At 48.9% G+C, this 22,500-nt stretch overlaps 1 pseudogene across 1 annotated transcript in view; it reads right to left on the bottom strand.

Annotated features, from left to right (window-relative positions):
- Positions 1 to 22,500, bottom strand: part of LOC310790827 — a 164,184-nt pseudogene that overhangs the window by 33,013 nt on the left and 108,671 nt on the right. The window contains exons 6-7 of the transcript in view: positions 721 to 747; positions 612 to 638 (exon numbers count right to left, since the gene is read on the bottom strand). The product of the transcript in view is annotated as an uncharacterized misc_RNA (transcript). The remainder of the gene's footprint in view (positions 1 to 611; positions 639 to 720; positions 748 to 22,500) is intronic.

Genomic DNA, 22,500 nt, shown 5'->3' with positions numbered 1-22,500 from the left:
ATTTCGGGGGATGGATGGTGGCTCTCTTGGCAGGCGAAGCCACAAGAGAGGAGACTGTAACGACTTTTTAAAGAGCCTCGGTTGTCAGTTATAAACTCTTTTCTCTCCCTCTCTTTCTCTCTCTCTCTCTCTCGCTTCCCCCCGCTGGACGGTGTGTACCCCATCTCTCCACCTTGCCCATTTCTCTCTCCCTCTCTTCCTTCTCCCTCTCTCCACGCTCAGCTGTTGGCGTGCGCGCCGCGCTCTCCGGGGGTGATCGATGGGGGCTCAGAGGTGAGGCGCTGTGGGGATTTGAGCGATCCGTCTTCAGCCGCCGTCGAGCCGTGACCCCCCCTCCTCCTCCACGGGGCCGTGGCCGGCGAGCCCTGGAACTACTTAAGAGGTTGAACGGCAACAAGATGGCTACCGTGGTGTGGACTCCCCGGCTCGCTCTGGGACGTCCCAGAGGAAACGCTAACAGTGATTGATGGGCTTAAAGGCAAAGCACCACCTGTCTCACAGGTCACACAGGCCTCACCTGGGTTCACACAGCGGCGATGCTTTCAATTTTAATTGCTTCTGTGTAATTGATATGTGGGAAAAAAGAACAGAACAGGTGTGTGAGGACATACCTGGCTTCCCTTGGGACCTGCTAAACCCTGCGAGGAGAGAAAGACAGAGTTAATAAGGAAAGAAAAGAGTCAACCGCCTTTGACGCATTTTGCTTATGGGAATACTCACTGGTTTGCCATCCAAGCCAAGAGGGCCCTGTTGGAAGGCAGAAAGAGAGGAGGATGAAAAGGACGAAGCACTAATTCATGTCAGTGACACAGGCAGAGCCAAGAAGATCTTCCATCAAGAAGATCTCCTCTAATGTCTGCAGTGAAGGAAGATTGTGATCAAGACACTGTGTTTGTTTTATGACCTCAGCCCTCTCCGTCAACATCACAAAGACGTCCCTGATTAATTAGCATTTCATAAGGTTTGAATCTCGTCTCTGTGTCTCTGAACTCGTCTCTGTGTCTCTGAACTCGTCTCTGTGTCTCTGAACTTGTTTCTGTGCCTTTTGAACTCGTCTCTGTGTCTCTGAACTCGTCTCTGTGTCTCTGAACTCATCTGTGTCTCTGAACTCGTCTCTGTGTCTCTGAACTCGTCTCTGTGTCTCTGAACTCATCTGTGTCTCTGAACTCGTCTCTGTGTCTCTGAACTCGTCTCTGTGTCTCTGAACTCATCTGTGTCTCTGAACTGTTTGAATCTCGTCTCTGTGTCTCTGAACTGTTTGAATCTCGTCTCTGTGTCTCTGAACTCATCTGTGTCTCTGAACTCGTCTCTGTGTCTCTGAACTCGTCTGTCTCTCTGAACTCGTCTCTGTGTCTCTGAACTCATCTGTGTCTCTGAACTCGTCTCTGTGTCTCTGAACTCGTCTGTGTCTCTGAACTTGTTTCTGTGTCTCTGAACTCGTCTGTGTCTCTGAACTCGTCTCTGTGTCTCTGAACTCATCTGTGTCTCTGAACTCGTCTCTGTGTCTCTGAACTCGTCTGTGTCTCTGAACTTGTTTCTGTGTCTCTGAACTCGTCTCTGTGTCTCTGAACTCGTCTCTGTGTCTCTGAACTCATCTGTGTCTCTGAACTCGTCTCTGTGTCTCTGAACTCGTCTGTGTCTCTGAACTCGTCTCTGTGTCTCTGAACTCGTCTCTGAACTCGTCTCTGTGTCTCTGAACTGGGGGAAAACAGTTAAGTGGTCTTTGGCCAAGAGAAATGTCTCGTGAGGATAATGAAAATGGTGGCGTAAACGACAGAGAGAAACAACGAGGCTTAGAGAAGAAGGGTCAAGATAAACAACGTCTGCTCCCACCAGGCAGCCATGAGAGGAAAGCCTTCCCTATTTACACAAGTACTACACTATATCCTGCCCCAGTGAGTTGAGTCAGTGTGTGTGTGTGTGTGTGTGTGTGTGTGTGTGTGTGTGTGTGTGTGCATGTGTGTGTGTGTGTGTGTGTGTGTTGGCTGTATGAGTGTGCACACATAAGACTGAAAGTAATACATTTCCAGGTGGTTATAGTTTATAATTATTCTGTGATTTAGAGTTTAGTGTCCAACATTATATGCTGTGAGTGGATCTGGTCCAGCTGCAATCATTTGCCCTCACTTGCACTGTGCGTGTGTGTGTGTGTGTGTGTGTGTGTGTGTGTGTGTGTGTGTGTGTGTGCGTGCGTGCGTGCGTGTGTGTGTGTCTGTGTGTGTGTGTGTGTGTGTGTGTGTGTGTGTGTGTGTGTGTGTGTGCATGTGCGTGTGCATGTGTGCGTGTGTGATTGTTTGGTGGAGAGATACAGCGAAGGGTAATTGAGTACGTCTTAAGTCTCTGTCCACTCTCACCCAAGTGCTGAAACAGCAGTTGCCCCCCCCCCCCCCCCCCCCCCCCTCCCACGGCACAAACAACCTCACAGTCACTGACCTTCTTCTGAAAAGCAACACTCAGTTCAAAAGCATGGGACCTTTAGATCTATACTTAGCGTATCTTAAACACAAAGCAACAGTTTGGCTTTGGGACCAAACAAACTTTCCCAAAACACTTGAATGTGATGCATGTGGTAAAAGACTAATGTTGACCTCCTCCTTAACGACCGTCCTCCCGCGTTAAGCTAACAGTTTTTATAGGATCCCTCGAGTCGCGGGGGGAAAAACAACCCGAGGAGCCGCGGGTTGCTCAACCTGGCCATCTTCACCTCGGGGGCCCTGGATGGCTTTTATACGATGGGTCACGTCGGGCCCTCGCTCTCTCTCTCTCTCTCTTCATCTCCCTGCTTTACCGGGCCCAGGGGCCCAGGGGCCCAGGGGCCCCGCGTGATCTGGCCTGAGGTCCCCCGCAGTGAAGACCTGCTGCCTGCCACTGTGTGTGAGATAAGGCCATACTTTGGAGCGGCTCCTCCCGCTATGAGGCCATGTGACCGCGTGCCGTCTGTCCCTCCGCTCTCGTAACAGGAGGCGAGGCCGTAACTCTTCCCCCCGTTCAGACACATCAGCAGCTCAGGCGTATAAAACAGGTTCAGACACATCAGCAGCTCAGGCGTATAAAACAGGCTTCTAAAGGAGAGCGAGGGACGTTCAGACACATCAGCAGCTCAGGCGTATAAAACAGGCTTCTAAAGGAGAGCGAGGGCCATTCAGACACATCAGCAGCTCAGGCGTATAAAACAGGCTTCTAAAGGAGAGCGAGGGACGTTCAGACACATCAGCAGCTCAGGCGTATAAAACAGGCTTCTAAAGGAGAGCGAGGGACGTTCAGACACATCAGCAGCTCAGGCGTATAAAACAGGTTCAGACACATCAGCAGCTCAGGCGTATAAAACAGGCTTCTAAAGGAGAGCGAGGGCCGTTCAGACACATCAGCAGCTCAGGCGTATAAAACAGGTTCAGACACATCAGCAGCTCAGGCGTATAAAACAGGCTTCTAAAGGAGAGCGAGGGACGTTCAGACACATCAGCAGCTCAGGCGTATAAAACAGGCTTCTAAAGGAGAGCGAGGGACGTTCAGACACATCAGCAGCTCAGGCGTATAAAACAGGCTTCTAAAGGAGAGCGAGGGACGTTCAGACACATCAGCAGCTCAGGCGTATAAAACAGGCTTCTAAAGGAGAGCGAGGGCCGTTCAGACACATCAGCAGCTCAGGCGTATAAAACAGGCTTCTAAAGGAGAGCGAGGGCCGTTCAGACACATCAGCAGCTCAGGCGTATAAAACAGGCTTCTAAAGGAGAGCGAGGGCCGTTCAGACACATCAGCGGCTCAGGCGTATAAAACAGGCTTCTAAAGGAGAGCGAGGGCCGTTCAGACACATCAGCAGCTCAGGCGTATAAAACAGGCTTCTAAAGGAGAGCGAGGGCCGTTCAGACACATCAGCGGCTCAGGCGTATAAAACAGGCTTCTAAAGGAGAGCGAGGGCCGTTCAGACACATCAGCAGCTCAGGCGTATAAAACAGGCTTCTAAAGGAGAGCGAGGGCCGTTCAGACACATCAGCGGCTCAGGCGTATAAAACAGGCTTCTAAAGGAGAGCGAGGGCCGTTCAGACACATCAGCGGCTCAGGCGTATAAAACAGGCTTCTAAAGGAGAGCGAGGGCCGTTCAGACACATCAGCAGCTCAGGCGTATAAAACAGGCTTCTAAAGGAAAGCGAGGGACGTTCAGACACATCAGCGGCTCAGGCGTATAAAACAGGCTTCTAAAGGAGAGCGAGAGCCGTTCAGACACATCAGCGGCTCAGACGTATAAAACAGGCTTCTAAAGGAGAGCGAGGGCCGTTCAGACACATCAGCAGCTCAGGCGTATAAAACAGGCTTCTAAAGGAGAGCGAGGGCCGTTCAGACACATCAGCGGCTCAGGCGTATAAAACAGGCTTCTAAAGGAGAGCGAGGGGCGTTCAGACACATCAGCGGCTCAGGCGTATAAAACAGGCTTCTAAAGGAGAGCGAGGGCCGTTCAGACACATCAGCAGCTCAGGCGTATAAAACAGGCTTCTAAAGGAGAGCGAGGGCCGTTCAGACACATCAGCGGCTCAGGCGTATAAAACAGGCTTCTAAAGGAGAGCGAGGGCCGTTCAGACACATCAGCAGCTCAGGCGTATAAAACAGGCTTCTAAAGGAGAGTGAGGGCCGTTCAGACACATCAGCAGCTCAGGCGTATAAAACAGGCTTCTAAAGGAGAGCGAGGGCCGTTCAGACACATCAGCGGCTCAGGCGTATAAAACAGGCTTCTAAAGGAGAGCGAGGGCCGTTCAGACACATCAGCGGCTCAGGCGTATAAAACAGGCTTCTAAAGGAGAGCGAGGGCCGTTCAGACACATCAGCAGCTCAGGCGTATAAAACAGGCTTCTAAAGGAGAGCGAGGGCCGTTCAGACACATCAGCAGCTCAGGCGTATAAAACAGGCTTCTAAAGGAGAGCGAGGGCCGTTCAGACACATCAGCGGCTCAGGCGTATAAAACAGGCTTCTAAAGGAGAGCGAGGGCCGTTCAGACACATCAGCAGCTCAGGCGTATAAAACAGGCTTCTAAAGGAGAGCGAGGGCCGTTCAGACACATCAGCGGCTCAGGCGTATAAAACAGGCTTCTAAAGGAGAGCGAGGGCCGTTCAGACACATCAGCGGCTCAGGCGTATAAAACAGGCTTCTAAAGGAAAGCGAGGGCCGTTCAGACACATCAGCGGCTCAGGCGTATAAAACAGGCTTCTAAAGGAGAGCGAGGGCCGTTCAGACACATCAGCAGCTCAGGCGTATAAAACAGGCTTCTAAAGGAGAGCGAGGGCCGTTCAGACACATCAGTGGCTCAGGCGTATAAAACAGGCTTCTAAAGGAAAGCGAGGGCCGTTCAGACACATCAGCAGCTCAGGCATATAAAACAGGCTTCTAAAGGAGAGCGAGGGCCGTTCAGACACATCAGCAGCTCAGGCGTATAAAACAGGCTTCTAAAGGAGAGCGAGGGCCGTTCAGACACATCAGCAGCTCAGGCGTATAAAACAGGCTTCTAAAGCAGAGCGAGGGCCGTTCAGACACATCAGCAGCTCAGGCGTATAAAACAGGCTTCTAAAGGAGAGCGAGGGCCGTTCAGACACATCAGCAGCTCAGGCGTATAAAACAGGCTTCTAAAGGAGAGCGAGGGCCGTTCAGACACATCAGCAGCTCAGGCGTATAAAACAGGCTTCTAAAGGAGAGCGAGGGCCGTTCAGACACATCAGCAGCTCAGGCGTATAAAACAGGCTTCTAAAGGAGAGCGAGGGCCGTTCAGACACATCAGCAGCTCAGGCGTATAAAACAGGCTTCTAAAGGAGAGCGAGGGACGTTCAGACACATCAGCAGCTCAGGCGTATAAAACAGGCTTCTAAAGGAGAGCGAGGGACGTTCAGACACATCAGCAGCTCAGGCGTATAAAACAGGCTTCTAAAGGAGAGCGAGGGCCGTTCAGACACATCAGTGGCTCAGGCGTATAAAACAGGCTTCTAAAGGAGAGCGAGGGCCGTTCAGACACATCAGCAGCTCAGGCGTATAAAACAGGCTTCTAAAGGAGAGCGAGGGCCGTTCAGACACATCAGTGGCTCAGGCGTATAAAACAGGCTTCTAAAGGAGAGCGAGGGCCGTTCAGACACATCAGCAGCTCAGGCGTATAAAACAGGCTTCTAAAGGAGAGTGAGGGCCGTTCAGACACATCAGCAGCTCAGGCGTATAAAACAGGCTTCTAAAGGAGAGTGAGGGCCGTTCAGACACATCAGCAGCTCAGGCGTATAAAACAGGCTTCTAAAGGAGAGCGAGGGCCGTTCAGACACATCAGCAGCTCAGGCGTATAAAACAGGCTTCTAAAGGAGAGTGAGGGACGTTCAGACACATCAGCAGCTCAGGCGTATAAAACAGGCTTCTAAAGGAGAGCGAGGGACGTTCAGACACATCAGCAGCTCAGGCGTATAAAACAGGCTTCTAAAGGAGAGCGAGGGCCGTTCAGACACATCAGCAGCTCAGGCGTATAAAACAGGCTTCTAAAGGAGAGCGAGGGCCGTTCAGACACATCAGCAGCTCAGGCGTATAAAACAGGCTTCTAAAGGAGAGCGAGGGCCGTTCAGACACATCAGCAGCTCAGGCGTATAAAACAGGCTTCTAAAGGAGAGCGAGGGACGTTCAGACACATCAGCAGCTCAGGCATATAAAACAGGCTTCTAAAGGAGAGCGAGGGCCGTTCAGACACATCAGCAGCTCAGGCGTATAAAACAGGCTTCTAAAGGAGAGTGAGGGCCGTTCAGACACATCAGCAGCTCAGGCGTATAAAACAGGCTTCTAAAGGAGAGCGAGGGCCGTTCAGACACATCAGCAGCTCAGGCGTATAAAACAGGCTTCTAAAGGAGAGCGAGGGCCGTTCAGACACATCAGCAGCTCAGGCGTATAAAACAGGCTTCTAAAGGAGAGCGAGGGCCGCTCAGACACATCAGCAGCTCAGGCGTATAAAACAGGCTTCTAAAGGAGAGCGAGGGCCGTTCAGACACATCAGCAGCTCAGGCGTATAAAACAGGCTTCTAAAGGAGAGCGAGGGACGTTCAGACACATCAGCAGCTCAGGCGTATAAAACAGGCTTCTAAAGGAGAGCGAGGGCCGTTCAGACACATCAGCAGCTCAGGCGTATAAAACAGGCTTCTAAAGGAGAGCGAGGGCCGTTCAGACACATCAGCAGCTCAGGCGTATAAAACAGGCTTCTAAAGGAGAGCGAGGGCCGTTCAGACACATCAGCGGCTCAGACGTATAAAACAGGCTTCTAAAGGAGAGCGAGGGCCGTTCAGACACATCAGCGGCTCAGACGTATAAAACAGGCTTCTAAAGGAGAGCGAGGGACGTTCAGACACATCAGCAGCTCAGGCGTATAAAACAGGCTTCTAAAGGAGAGCGAGGGCCGTTCAGACACATCAGCAGCTCAGGCGTATAAAACAGGCTTCTAAAGGAGAGGGACGTTCAGACACATCAGCAGCTCAGGCGTATAAAACAGGCTTCTAAAGGAGAGCGAGGGCCGTTCAGACACATCAGCAGCTCAGGCGTATAAAACAGGCTTCTAAAGGAGAGCGAGGGCCGTTCAGACACATCAGCAGCTCAGGCGTATAAAACAGGCTTCTAAAGGAGAGCGAGGGCCGTTCAGACACATCAGCGGCTCAGACGTATAAAACAGGCTTCTAAAGGAGAGCGAGGGCCGTTCAGACACATCAGCGGCTCAGACGTATAAAACAGGCTTCTAAAGGAGAGCGAGGGCCGTTCAGACACATCAGCAGCTCAGGCGTATAAAACAGGCTTCTAAAGGAGAGCGAGGGCCGTTCAGACACATCAGCAGCTCAGGCGTATAAAACAGGCTTCTAAAGGAGAGCGAGGGCCGTTCAGACACATCAGCAGCTCAGGCGTATAAAACAGGTTCAGACACATCAGCAGCTCAGGCGTATAAAACAGGCTTCTAAAGGAGAGCGAGGGACGTTCAGACACATCAGCAGCTCAGGCGTATAAAACAGGCTTCTAAAGGAGAGCGAGGGCCATTCAGACACATCAGCAGCTCAGGCGTATAAAACAGGCTTCTAAAGGAGAGCGAGGGACGTTCAGACACATCAGCAGCTCAGGCGTATAAAACAGGCTTCTAAAGGAGAGCGAGGGACGTTCAGACACATCAGCAGCTCAGGCGTATAAAACAGGTTCAGACACATCAGCAGCTCAGGCGTATAAAACAGGCTTCTAAAGGAGAGCGAGGGCCGTTCAGACACATCAGCAGCTCAGGCGTATAAAACAGGTTCAGACACATCAGCAGCTCAGGCGTATAAAACAGGCTTCTAAAGGAGAGCGAGGGACGTTCAGACACATCAGCAGCTCAGGCGTATAAAACAGGCTTCTAAAGGAGAGCGAGGGACGTTCAGACACATCAGCAGCTCAGGCGTATAAAACAGGCTTCTAAAGGAGAGCGAGGGACGTTCAGACACATCAGCAGCTCAGGCGTATAAAACAGGCTTCTAAAGGAGAGCGAGGGCCGTTCAGACACATCAGCAGCTCAGGCGTATAAAACAGGCTTCTAAAGGAGAGCGAGGGCCGTTCAGACACATCAGCAGCTCAGGCGTATAAAACAGGCTTCTAAAGGAGAGCGAGGGCCGTTCAGACACATCAGCGGCTCAGGCGTATAAAACAGGCTTCTAAAGGAGAGCGAGGGCCGTTCAGACACATCAGCAGCTCAGGCGTATAAAACAGGCTTCTAAAGGAGAGCGAGGGCCGTTCAGACACATCAGCGGCTCAGGCGTATAAAACAGGCTTCTAAAGGAGAGCGAGGGCCGTTCAGACACATCAGCAGCTCAGGCGTATAAAACAGGCTTCTAAAGGAGAGCGAGGGCCGTTCAGACACATCAGCGGCTCAGGCGTATAAAACAGGCTTCTAAAGGAGAGCGAGGGCCGTTCAGACACATCAGCGGCTCAGGCGTATAAAACAGGCTTCTAAAGGAGAGCGAGGGCCGTTCAGACACATCAGCAGCTCAGGCGTATAAAACAGGCTTCTAAAGGAAAGCGAGGGACGTTCAGACACATCAGCGGCTCAGGCGTATAAAACAGGCTTCTAAAGGAGAGCGAGAGCCGTTCAGACACATCAGCGGCTCAGACGTATAAAACAGGCTTCTAAAGGAGAGCGAGGGCCGTTCAGACACATCAGCAGCTCAGGCGTATAAAACAGGCTTCTAAAGGAGAGCGAGGGCCGTTCAGACACATCAGCGGCTCAGGCGTATAAAACAGGCTTCTAAAGGAGAGTGAGGGGCGTTCAGACACATCAGCGGCTCAGGCGTATAAAACAGGCTTCTAAAGGAGAGCGAGGGCCGTTCAGACACATCAGCAGCTCAGGCGTATAAAACAGGCTTCTAAAGGAGAGCGAGGGCCGTTCAGACACATCAGCGGCTCAGGCGTATAAAACAGGCTTCTAAAGGAGAGCGAGGGCCGTTCAGACACATCAGCAGCTCAGGCGTATAAAACAGGCTTCTAAAGGAGAGTGAGGGCCGTTCAGACACATCAGCAGCTCAGGCGTATAAAACAGGCTTCTAAAGGAGAGCGAGGGCCGTTCAGACACATCAGCGGCTCAGGCGTATAAAACAGGCTTCTAAAGGAGAGCGAGGGCCGTTCAGACACATCAGCGGCTCAGGCGTATAAAACAGGCTTCTAAAGGAGAGCGAGGGCCGTTCAGACACATCAGCAGCTCAGGCGTATAAAACAGGCTTCTAAAGGAGAGCGAGGGCCGTTCAGACACATCAGCAGCTCAGGCGTATAAAACAGGCTTCTAAAGGAGAGCGAGGGCCGTTCAGACACATCAGCGGCTCAGGCGTATAAAACAGGCTTCTAAAGGAGAGCGAGGGCCGTTCAGACACATCAGCAGCTCAGGCGTATAAAACAGGCTTCTAAAGGAGAGCGAGGGCCGTTCAGACACATCAGCGGCTCAGGCGTATAAAACAGGCTTCTAAAGGAGAGCGAGGGCCGTTCAGACACATCAGCGGCTCAGGCGTATAAAACAGGCTTCTAAAGGAAAGCGAGGGCCGTTCAGACACATCAGCGGCTCAGGCGTATAAAACAGGCTTCTAAAGGAGAGCGAGGGCCGTTCAGACACATCAGCAGCTCAGGCGTATAAAACAGGCTTCTAAAGGAGAGCGAGGGCCGTTCAGACACATCAGTGGCTCAGGCGTATAAAACAGGCTTCTAAAGGAAAGCGAGGGCCGTTCAGACACATCAGCAGCTCAGGCATATAAAACAGGCTTCTAAAGGAGAGCGAGGGCCGTTCAGACACATCAGCAGCTCAGGCGTATAAAACAGGCTTCTAAAGGAGAGCGAGGGCCGTTCAGACACATCAGCAGCTCAGGCGTATAAAACAGGCTTCTAAAGCAGAGCGAGGGCCGTTCAGACACATCAGCAGCTCAGGCGTATAAAACAGGCTTCTAAAGGAGAGCGAGGGCCGTTCAGACACATCAGCAGCTCAGGCGTATAAAACAGGCTTCTAAAGGAGAGCGAGGGCCGTTCAGACACATCAGCAGCTCAGGCGTATAAAACAGGCTTCTAAAGGAGAGTGAGGGCCGTTCAGACACATCAGCAGCTCAGGCGTATAAAACAGGCTTCTAAAGGAGAGCGAGGGCCGTTCAGACACATCAGCAGCTCAGGCGTATAAAACAGGCTTCTAAAGGAGAGCGAGGGCCGTTCAGACACATCAGCAGCTCAGGCGTATAAAACAGGCTTCTAAAGGAGAGCGAGGGCCGTTCAGACACATCAGCAGCTCAGGCGTATAAAACAGGCTTCTAAAGGAGAGCGAGGGCCGTTCAGACACATCAGCAGCTCAGGCGTATAAAACAGGCTTCTAAAGGAGAGTGAGGGCCGTTCAGACACATCAGCAGCTCAGGCGTATAAAACAGGCTTCTAAAGGAGAGTGAGGGCCGTTCAGACACATCAGCAGCTCAGGCGTATAAAACAGGCTTCTAAAGGAGAGCGAGGGCCGTTCAGACACATCAGCAGCTCAGGCGTATAAAACAGGCTTCTAAAGGAGAGTGAGGGACGTTCAGACACATCAGCAGCTCAGGCGTATAAAACAGGCTTCTAAAGGAGAGCGAGGGACGTTCAGACACATCAGCAGCTCAGGCGTATAAAACAGGCTTCTAAAGGAGAGCGAGGGCCGTTCAGACACATCAGCAGCTCAGGCGTATAAAACAGGCTTCTAAAGGAGAGCGAGGGCCGTTCAGACACATCAGCAGCTCAGGCGTATAAAACAGGCTTCTAAAGGAGAGCGAGGGCCGTTCAGACACATCAGCAGCTCAGGCGTATAAAACAGGCTTCTAAAGGAGAGCGAGGGACGTTCAGACACATCAGCAGCTCAGGCATATAAAACAGGCTTCTAAAGGAGAGCGAGGGCCGTTCAGACACATCAGCAGCTCAGGCGTATAAAACAGGCTTCTAAAGGAGAGTGAGGGCCGTTCAGACACATCAGCAGCTCAGGCGTATAAAACAGGCTTCTAAAGGAGAGCGAGGGCCGTTCAGACACATCAGCAGCTCAGGCGTATAAAACAGGCTTCTAAAGGAGAGCGAGGGCCGTTCAGACACATCAGCAGCTCAGGCGTATAAAACAGGCTTCTAAAGGAGAGCGAGGGCCGCTCAGACACATCAGCAGCTCAGGCGTATAAAACAGGCTTCTAAAGGAGAGCGAGGGCCGTTCAGACACATCAGCAGCTCAGGCGTATAAAACAGGCTTCTAAAGGAGAGCGAGGGACGTTCAGACACATCAGCAGCTCAGGCGTATAAAACAGGCTTCTAAAGGAGAGCGAGGGCCGTTCAGACACATCAGCAGCTCAGGCGTATAAAACAGGCTTCTAAAGGAGAGCGAGGGCCGTTCAGACACATCAGCAGCTCAGGCGTATAAAACAGGCTTCTAAAGGAGAGCGAGGGCCGTTCAGACACATCAGCGGCTCAGACGTATAAAACAGGCTTCTAAAGGAGAGCGAGGGCCGTTCAGACACATCAGCGGCTCAGACGTATAAAACAGGCTTCTAAAGGAGAGCGAGGGACGTTCAGACACATCAGCAGCTCAGGCGTATAAAACAGGCTTCTAAAGGAGAGCGAGGGCCGTTCAGACACATCAGCAGCTCAGGCGTATAAAACAGGCTTCTAAAGGAGAGGGACGTTCAGACACATCAGCAGCTCAGGCGTATAAAACAGGCTTCTAAAGGAGAGCGAGGGCCGTTCAGACACATCAGCAGCTCAGGCGTATAAAACAGGCTTCTAAAGGAGAGCGAGGGCCGTTCAGACACATCAGCAGCTCAGGCGTATAAAACAGGCTTCTAAAGGAGAGCGAGGGCCGTTCAGACACATCAGCGGCTCAGACGTATAAAACAGGCTTCTAAAGGAGAGCGAGGGCCGTTCAGACACATCAGCGGCTCAGACGTATAAAACAGGCTTCTAAAGGAGAGCGAGGGCCGTTCAGACACATCAGCAGCTCAGGCGTATAAAACAGGCTTCTAAAGGAGAGCGAGGGCCGTTCAGACACATCAGCAGCTCAGGCGTATAAAACAGGCTTCTAAAGGAGAGCGAGGGCCGTTCAGACACATCAGCAGCTCAGGCGTATAAAACAGGCTTCTAAAGGAGAGCGAGGGCCGTTCAGACACATCAGCGGCTCAGGCGTATAAAACAGGCTTCTAAAGGAGAGCGAGGGCCGTTCAGACACATCAGCAGCTCAGGCGTATAAAACAGGCTTCTAAAGGAGAGCGAGGGCCGTTCAGACACATCAGCGGCTCAGACGTATAAAACAGGCTTCTAAAGGAGAGCGAGGGCCGTTCAGACACATCAGCAGCTCAGGCGTATAAAACAGGCTTCTAAAGGAGAGCGAGGGCCGTTCAGACACATCAGCGGCTCAGACGTATAAAACAGGCTTCTAAAGGAGAGCGAGGGCCGTTCAGACACATCAGCAGCTCAGGCGTATAAAACAGGCTTCTAAAGGAGAGTGAGGGAAGCCTTTGAGGCTCACAATGTCTGTTCGATTACACGGCCCTGCTGGATGGGTCAGCAGCTGGCTGGGACAGGAGGGACTCAGCAAGGATTTCAATATCAGTGACTGGAGCCCAGTTGAGACCATACGGCTGAGCCAACTATCTCTTAACTATATCTTAATCAGAATCACAATCAGAATCACTTTTATTGCCACAGTATGCAAGTTACATACGAGGAATTTGTCCTAGTGTCTGTATGCAGCGTAGCGGTCACGTCAATATACAGAGATAAGAAGTAGGAGGATCACTAAAGACTAGGGGTGTCACAATATATCGTCCCACGAAATTTCGCGATAGTAAAACGTCACGATATGTATCGTTGAGATTAAATCTCATATCGCAATTTTTTTTTTTTTTTTTCCAAAAAATAGACTAAGAAACGTCTTTGTTTGTTGAAGTTCAATGTGTGGAAAGTAGTTCAGTTGAACACATGAGAAGTTATACAGGAGAGAAACCATTCAATTGAGTTTCTGGCAAAACTGTTTACTTGACAGGAAAAACTGAAGATGCATAAAAAATAGATTAAGAAAAGTCTTGTTGTTTGAGTTTGAAGAAAAACTGAAGATGCATAATGAGAATTTATACTGCTGAGAAACCTTTTAGTTCAAAGTAAATCTAAGTGACGGTGTAACTCATTCTATTTCAAGATAAGCCTTATCTCCAATCTCATGTTTTTTCTAGTTGTTATTGTAATAACAATTTCCCACAACAGCATGTTTTGTATTTGTGCATTTCAAATAAAATACTACTTTTCCAGTCATATATTGTCATTATTCAAGTTTAAAAAAATATTGTTAAAATCGTATCGTATCGTATCGTTATCGTGAACCCAGTATCGTGATACGTATCGTATCGTGAACTGAGTGTATCGTGACACCCCTACTAAAGACAATCACAAAGTTGCAAGTGCAATCAAATCGAGTCAATATATACAATGTGTACATGAGTGGTGAAGTGTTCTGTCGATGATAAATATGAATTTGCGTTGAATTTACATGAGATTTACAGACTGAGTTAAATAGACGTTAAATAGGCAGTGGATTTACATGAATTTACAGTCGGAGTTAAATAAGAGTTTACATTGAATGTACATGAAATTTACATGCTAAGTTAAATAGGCATTAACACGTTCACTGCAGTGGACGAGATATCTCGTCAAGCAGAAACCAACGCTTGACTGCCGTGGACGAGATATCTCGTCAAAATTTTTTTTTTTTTTTTTTTGACGGTGGGACGTGGATCAAACCCTTTTACGTCTCCTATAAAAATATGGGAGCCACCGAACGTGTACAACCCATTCCACCGACCCACTAAGTGGCGACAGTGCTCTCCAGACTAGAGAAAGCGAGCCAAAACTGCAGGGAAAAGCGTGAGGAAACCATTCTCATACTGTAGAATGGTTTGGCGAAAATGCTTTCGCGCTGGCGCACAACGGTGGCGCACAACAGTGGGGGGTTCCAAAAATAGACTGGGTGCAACACACTTTGAAACACGCAGCATAAAGCCAATCGCAAAAGCTTCATCAAAGCTCTCAACCGAAACCCCAAGAAACGAGCGAGCCCCATCCAGGCTCGCCCGACGAGGGGCCGCCAGGCAGCAGACAGGCAGCAGAAACTCGCTTGTGACACACCCGCTGCAGCCACGGAGGGAGGAGGAGAACACACACGGAGGGAGGAGTTTGAAGGAGAGGGGGGTTTCCTGTTGTTATGGAGGAAAATACTGTTCAAAACTATTGTTTGGATGTCTGACGTCTTACTGATGCCAAAAATAAATGGTTAAAGTGACTGTTCTATCGAATTTCACAAAAAGGCATTTTTCTCAGCTTTCAATTTCAGACGCTGAAACCATGCTGTATTCAACTGCTAATGCCTACATAACTACTAACTCTACAAACTAACTCTTTTAGACAGAGAAAGCACACATTCTATTATTTCTTTTGAGATATTTTGTGTTCACAAAATCCTAACAGAAAATAATCCTCGGCTCTTGAAAGATGAGCCAGAATCCTCAAAAAAACCCTTGGCAGAAGCTACCTACAGTAAAAAAAAAACTGTTGGCAGTGAATGTGTTAAATGTGCAGGGAATTTACATGAATTTACAGTCCCAGTTAAGCAGGCATTAAATTAGATATGAGTTCCAGTTTTATGGGGGGGAAGGGGGGGGTTCAGTTGAGTTTAGGAGGAGGTAGTGAGTTTGTGTGTGTGTGTGTGGGGGGGGGGGGGTTGTTGGTAAGGTCCTTGGCGGACTACATATAACTATATCTTAACTATATCTGAACTATAGAAAGTATATATCAACTATAGGCCTGAAAGATATTGACAATAGAGAGATTTAGTGTGCAGGATGTACTAAGTTGGAGGATGATGAAAGGTTTTCACTATTGATTCATGGGCAAAGATTATTCAAAGAGTCTGTTTCAAAGTCTCCTCTCTTATGTTGTTAATTGAAGCCATTTTGAAAAAGCTGTGACACGGTCTGGCCCATTTAGATGTTGGAGAAGACACTCAACAGAACAAACAACGGTTGTAGGATCACTAAATACTTTTTTTTTTTTTTTTTTTTTTTACCTTTATTTATACAGGGGGAGTCTCACTGAGAGCAATGCTCTCTTTTTCAGGAGTGCCCTGTTCACATTCACACACATTCACACCTGGAAGCTGACCAGTACAACCACAGTCTGATCTGCTGGCCACTGACCAGCTCCACTGGAGCGGTTGGGGTTAAGGGCCTTGCTCAAGGGCACCTCAGTGGTGGTAATGAGGGAGGGGCAAGCGCTGCCTTTTCACTTTCCCCACCCAGATTTATCCTGCCGGTCCCGGGGATTGAACAGACGACCTTCCGGTCACAAGCTCGCTTCTCTAACCGTTGGGCCACCACTGCCCCTTCTAATTTGTTAGCAAACTAACCCTGCTCAGGACAACCCAAGCCTGTTCACCAACTTTCAGGGTGATTTTCTCTGAATGTGGCTTTTAGGAATACGGACATTCAAATAAGCATAATATCTTCTTCATCTATTTTCAGATTTCAATGTACGACACATCGTTTGAAAGCTTACAATGTGCGCGTTCACAATCTGTAACAAACTGAATGATGAGCGCGTGCGTCTGCTGTGAAGGAGTAGTGATGCCGGCCAGGGAAAGAGTGTGAGCTGTGTGTTTACACAAGCAGAGTGTGGTCAATTCAGGGTCCTAATGCCCCAGACTTCCTGCACTGGATGCTCCCGGGGGCACTTAAGCCAAACTCACAGGACCAACCAGAGGTTCACCACTCCATTAAACGCACCACCCTGCGTGCCTGCATGTGTGTGAGTGTCTGTGAGAAACTGTATGTTCCTCCGTATACAAAATGCCTGGATGAGTTGTTCTAGGTGTGTCGGTGTGTGTGTGTGTGTGTGTGTGTGTGTGTGTGTGTGTGTGTGTGTATGTGTTGGGGTGATATCTGTGCATCTGGGAGCGTTTAGCTGGGCTCCCCGAAGACTCGTCAGGATGAGTCGGCGAGGTGCACACGGTGAGGTCATCCGCCGCTGCAGACTCCCCGACCAGACCGCCGAAAACACAGACTCTCCGACCAGCCCCCCGAAAAACACACTGATTTATGCCTGCATGCTAACAAGCCTGGCGGTGTGGGCCTGTGAACAGCACGTAGTAGTAGCCTGGCGGTGTGGGCCTGTGAACAGCACGTACGTAGCGCGGGCGCGCCTCTCTCTCTTTGTGAAGGTGTGCCCGTGTGCGCGCGCCTGTTTCACGCCCGTGCCGGTGAGGAGAAGAGTGAGTTTACTCTCAACAATAAAAAGGCCTGTATCTAATGTGTGGCAGCTGACGGCTGGCGGTAGCAGTGTATGTACCCTCTGACCTTCAACATCACGCAGCAGATCCAATATGGAAAAGGAGAAGAAGAGCCTAACGAATATAGCAGGAGTCATAATTCAAGTGAACATACAGCCGGGGCCAGAAAGCTCTTGAAGTGGAGACGACTGATATGAAGACACTGTAAAAAATATATACGAGCTTCACTTCAATCAGAGCAGGGGTCAAACCATAAGACTCCTAATGGCGCCAACGGGGCAAAAATGAGCTATAATATATCTGAGTAATATGTGGAGTCGGGGGAATGTGAGTTTGATGTGTCGGCTGTAATATGTTCTATACGCTCGGCTCTCTGCATTGTTGTACAGACAGCACCTCCTGTGTGGTGTGAACTGACACAACAGACTGTGAGGCGGGGGGGAAGCTGGAATTCAAATAAAAATAGCAAAGACTGAACAAAAAGCCTGGGCATCTCGCTGCCAAAAATCTCTTCATCTCACCACCGCAAAATAGAGCCGGGGCCCACAGACGAAGGGACGGGAAGGATGGAGGGGCATGAGGAGAGAAGAACGAGAGGGGAGATTAACGTAAGAAAAAGTGAGAAAATAGGCCTAAGATTACCACCGAAACCTCAAGTCAATGTGGGGGGGGGGGGGGTAATGAAATAATGCCTTTTCATGCTTGTGGCTCTGTGTGTGTGTGTGTGTGTGTGTGTGTGTGTGTGTGTGTGTGTGTGTGTGTGCGCGTGTGCGTGTGCGTGTGTGTGTGTGTGTGTGTGTGTGTGTGTGTGTATTCCTAGTCTCCGCCGCCATCTTGTCCTGCTCCGTGCCTTCAGCAGCAGATACTCATCATAAAAGGATTGTGGGAGTCGACTGTGCGCATTCCCACCAATTAGATGGCTTTTAAACACATTTGTGGAAAATAACTTGGCCGGTTGGGGGGCTGATGTCTGTGTGCCTCTTCATCTCAGTCGCAGCAGCAGCAGCAGCAGAGAGGCGGGGCTCAGCAGCAGAGAGGCGGGGCTCTTTACGGTGTCTTTACGGGTGCTCCCTATTGTGCAGACTCATAATGATGCAGTTGGGTGTAATTGTTGGGGATGCAGCGTGAAACGTTGCTGTCTGCAGATCAGTGCAGACGTCTCAGCCAGGAACACACATGGTAATGCATCACACACATGGTAATGCATCACACACATGGTAATGCATCAGTCAGGAACACACATGGTAATGCATCACACACATGGTAATGCATCAGCCAGGAACACACATGGTAATGCATCACACACATGGTAATGCATCACACACATGGTAATGCATCAGTCAGGAACACACATGGTAATGCATCACACACATGGTAATGCATCACACACATGGTAATGCATCAGTCAGGAACACACATGGTAATGCATCACACACATGGTAATGCATCAGCCAGGAACACATATGGTAATGCATCACACACATGGTAATGCATCACACACATGGTAATGCATCACACACATGGTAATGCATTACACACATGGTAGCATCACACACATGGTAATGCATCACCCACATGGTAATGCATCACACACATGGTAATGCATCAGCCAGGAACACACATGGTAATGCATCAGCCAGGAACACACATGGTAATGCATCACACACATGGTAATGCATCAGCCAGGAACACACATGGTAATGCATCACACACATGGTAATGCATCAGTCAGGAACACACATGGTAATGCATCACACACATGGTAATGCATCACACACATGGTAGCATCACACACATGGTAATGCATCACCCACATGGTAATGCATCACACACATGGTAATGCATCAGCCAGGAACACACATGGTAATGCATCACCCACATGGTAATGCATCAGCCAGGAACACATATGGTAATGCATCACACACATGGTAATGCATCACACACATGGTAATGCATCACACACATGGTAATGCATTACACACATGGTAGCATCACACACATGGTAATGCATCACCCACATGGTAATGCATCACACACATGGTAATGCATCAGCCAGGAACACATATGGTAATGCATCACACACATGGTAATGCATCACACACATGGTAATGCATCACACACATGGTAATGCATTACACACATGGTAGCATCACACACATGGTAATGCATCACCCACATGGTAATGCATCACACACATGGTAATGCATCAGCCAGGAACACACATGGTAATGCATCAGCCAGGAACACACATGGTAATGCATCACACACATGGTAATGCATCAGCCAGGAACACACATGGTAATGCATCACACACATGGTAATGCATCAGTCAGGAACACACATGGTAATGCATCACACACATGGTAATGCATCACACACATGGTAGCATCACACACATGGTAATGCATCACCCACATGGTAATGCATCACACACATGGTAATGCATCAGCCAGGAACACACATGGTAATGCATCACCCACATGGTAATGCATCACACACATGGTAATGCATCAGCCAGGAACACACATGGTAATGCATCACACACATGGTAATGCATCAGCCAGGAACACACATGGTAATGCATCACACACATGGTAATGCATCATACACATGGTAATTAGGGATGGGTACCGAACTCGGTACTTTTACAGGCACCGACCGAAATACGTCGGTACTGCCCCGTACCAGTTCACATAAAAACGAGCGGTACCTAATTTCGGTACTTGAACGCATCTGAGTAATAGAAAGAGAGTGGGTAAAATAGAAATTCCGACGGAACCTTAAGGCAACACGCAAGAGCGCGTTACGTCAGTACGTCACTCTACCTGAAGGTCCTGAAAGCAAAACAGGGCCAGCCGAAAGCGGTCCAAAAATGTGGCTACACTTTACCAAGATAGACTCAGACAACACTGGTTGCAACATTTGTGATGTGAATTGCAAAGCTGACTAGTAGGGAAACACCTCAAACTTGAGGAAGCATGGTCAAACACAAGATGTATTTAGCTAAATGCTGAAGACTGTAACGTCTTAGATAGGCTGAGGGTGAATGAAGCAGGCAGCGCACCACAGCTAACGTTAGCAGCACCTCCTCAGCTGTAACGTTGAGAGAGGCATCGACTTATACAACATCAGGTAACGTTATTTAATTAGCTAGCGTTAGCTGGATAAGTTGTTTCACTGCCGTTGTGGTTGTTAGATAACGGGGCTTTTCACTGTCTTCACAACGACTGCAAACGTTACTACGTTAAACGTTAAACGCTAACGTTACTCTTGCTGCAGTAATTGTCAAGGGTTCAACATAACGTATTTCCTCAGCCTGTATAGTAGCTATCAACATGAAATAAAAAGCATTTGAGAGCTTAAACCTGTGGCTTTTTATTTGGAAGGGTTACATTTGCCATAATCTTTATTAACATTTCTTAAAATGCATTAGAATATTTTTATTTTTAGGGGTTAAAGATAAAACATTTTTTTAATGAACATTAGGGCAAATATAATACGAAAAGCCAAAGGATTAAGCTCTCAAATGCTTTTTATTTTATGTTTCTATGTGCTACAGAGCCTGAGATATGAAGGCTTTAGTGAATACCGACCGCTCTCTCTGAGAAGTTTGGATTATTATTTTTTTACAACTGTAATTTTTTTAGTTATTAGAGCGTGTAAAGTACCGAAAATGGTACCGTTTTGGGTACCGTACCGAATTCCAGGTACCGGTATCGTACCGGTATCGGTTCAAATGTGAACGGTACCCATCCCTAATGGTAATGCATCACACACATGGTAATGCATCAGCCAGGAACACACATGGTAATGCATCACACACATGGTAATGCATCACACACATGGTAATGCATCACACACATGGTAATGCATCACACACATGGTAATGCATCACACACATGGTAATGCATCAGACACATGGTAATGCATCACACACATGGTAATGCATCAGACACATGGTAATGCATCAGACACATGGTAATGCATCACACACATGGTAATGCATCAGCCAGGAACACACATGGTAATGCATCACACACTTTCGCCTTCATTGACCTTAATTGAGAGTGTGACGTCAAAAATGAGGATTTGAGGGAGAGGATGAGAGTGCGAGATGGAGCACTGTTGTATTTAATGCGTTCTTTCCATATCTCTCTAACACCTTTTTTTAATAATTACTTTCAGTTTGTCTCCCATTTTTCTCACCAATTTCAATTGGCCAATCTTCCCTGCTGTCACGGTCGTTGCCCCACCCCCTCTGCCGATGTGGGGAGAGCCGGAGACGAGCACATGCTTCCTCCGATACATGTGCAGTCGCCATCTGCTTCTTCTCTCCTGACAGCGACGAGTTTCACCGGCAGGACGTAGCGCGTCGGAGGATTACACTATTCCCCCCCAGTTCCCCCCCCCCCCCCAAACAGGCGCCCCGACCATGGGGAAGTCGTTTGATTGGCCTGCTCTATGTCTGCGATACACGACGGTCATTTGTGTGATACATGACATTTGCTTCTTTACAACAACAAAAAGAAAAGAGGAAAGAAACAGAAAAGGCCTTTGCTTTGATAATGGCGGCATCCAGAACCAAAGAGCAGAATAAAGCATACCAGAGAGCAGTGTGTGTGTGTGTGTGTGTGTGTGTGTGTGTGTGTGTGTGTGTGTGTGTGTGTGTGTGTGTGTGTGTGTGTGTGTGTGTGTGTGTGTGTGTGTGTGTGTGTGCGTTTGGGACAGAAAATCACTGGCATGTTGTTGGGTGACGGTCTGGCTTTCATCTGCGCTCAGTGGCCTGGAAAGCCCAACAATGGAGGCTGTGGCCTGTTTGTGCTGAGTGAGCTGCTCTGTCTGTCACAGACTGGCACTCCAGAGCAGTCTGTCTGTCACAGACTGGCACTCCAGAGCAGTCTGTCTGTCACAGACTGGCACTCTAGAGCAGTCTGTCTGTCACAGACTGGCACTCTAGAGCAGTCTGTCTGTCACAGACTGGCACTCTAGAGCAGTGGCACACTGGTGACTGTGCAGTCTGTCTGTCACAGACTAGGCACGGGTCGGTTTGAAAATGTTGAAACTGGTTCGATATTCCCCAAAAAACTGTATCAAACCGGTATATCGAATTTTACAACAACAAAAATTTTGTAGCCCATAAATGACTGTAATGCGACTGCAGTTGGTTGCAATAATGCACCTCTAAGCTGGTATGCCAACCAGCACTAACACTGAATAAAAATAACTTTTCTTCAAAATAAGACTTTTGCCTACTAGTGCAACTTGAAAAGAGGCTAATAAGAAAAATAGTGCAATCAGAATGGATTGCACTATTTTTTTTATTAAGAAAAAAAAAAAGAAGAAAAAAAAAGGGGGGGTTTGGGTTTGCACGGTTTGGGCTCGTACACCGAACCAAACCGGTAAAACCGGAAATCGACCCATGCCTCTCACAGACTGGCACTCCCATGTCAACAGAGCAGTGGCACGCTGGTGACTGTGCAGTCTGTCTGTGGGTGCATGTTTAGTCCTCACGGCTCTGTCAGTCTGTCACACTGGGATTGTTTGACAAAAGGGAAACTCAAACCCTGCTGCTGTGATTTATGAGAGGGAGAAGTGACAGAGGTTACACGCCAAGCCAAAACATACATGTGCGCACAAACACGTGCACAGACACACACACACACACACACACACACACACACACACACACA

The sequence above is a fragment of the Poromitra crassiceps genome, assembly GCF_964638095.1.
Source record: "Poromitra crassiceps genome assembly, chromosome: 15".
In the NCBI taxonomy this organism is placed as follows: Eukaryota; Metazoa; Chordata; class Actinopteri; order Beryciformes; family Melamphaidae; genus Poromitra; species Poromitra crassiceps.
This window is presented reverse-complemented; position numbering and strand designations above follow the sequence as displayed.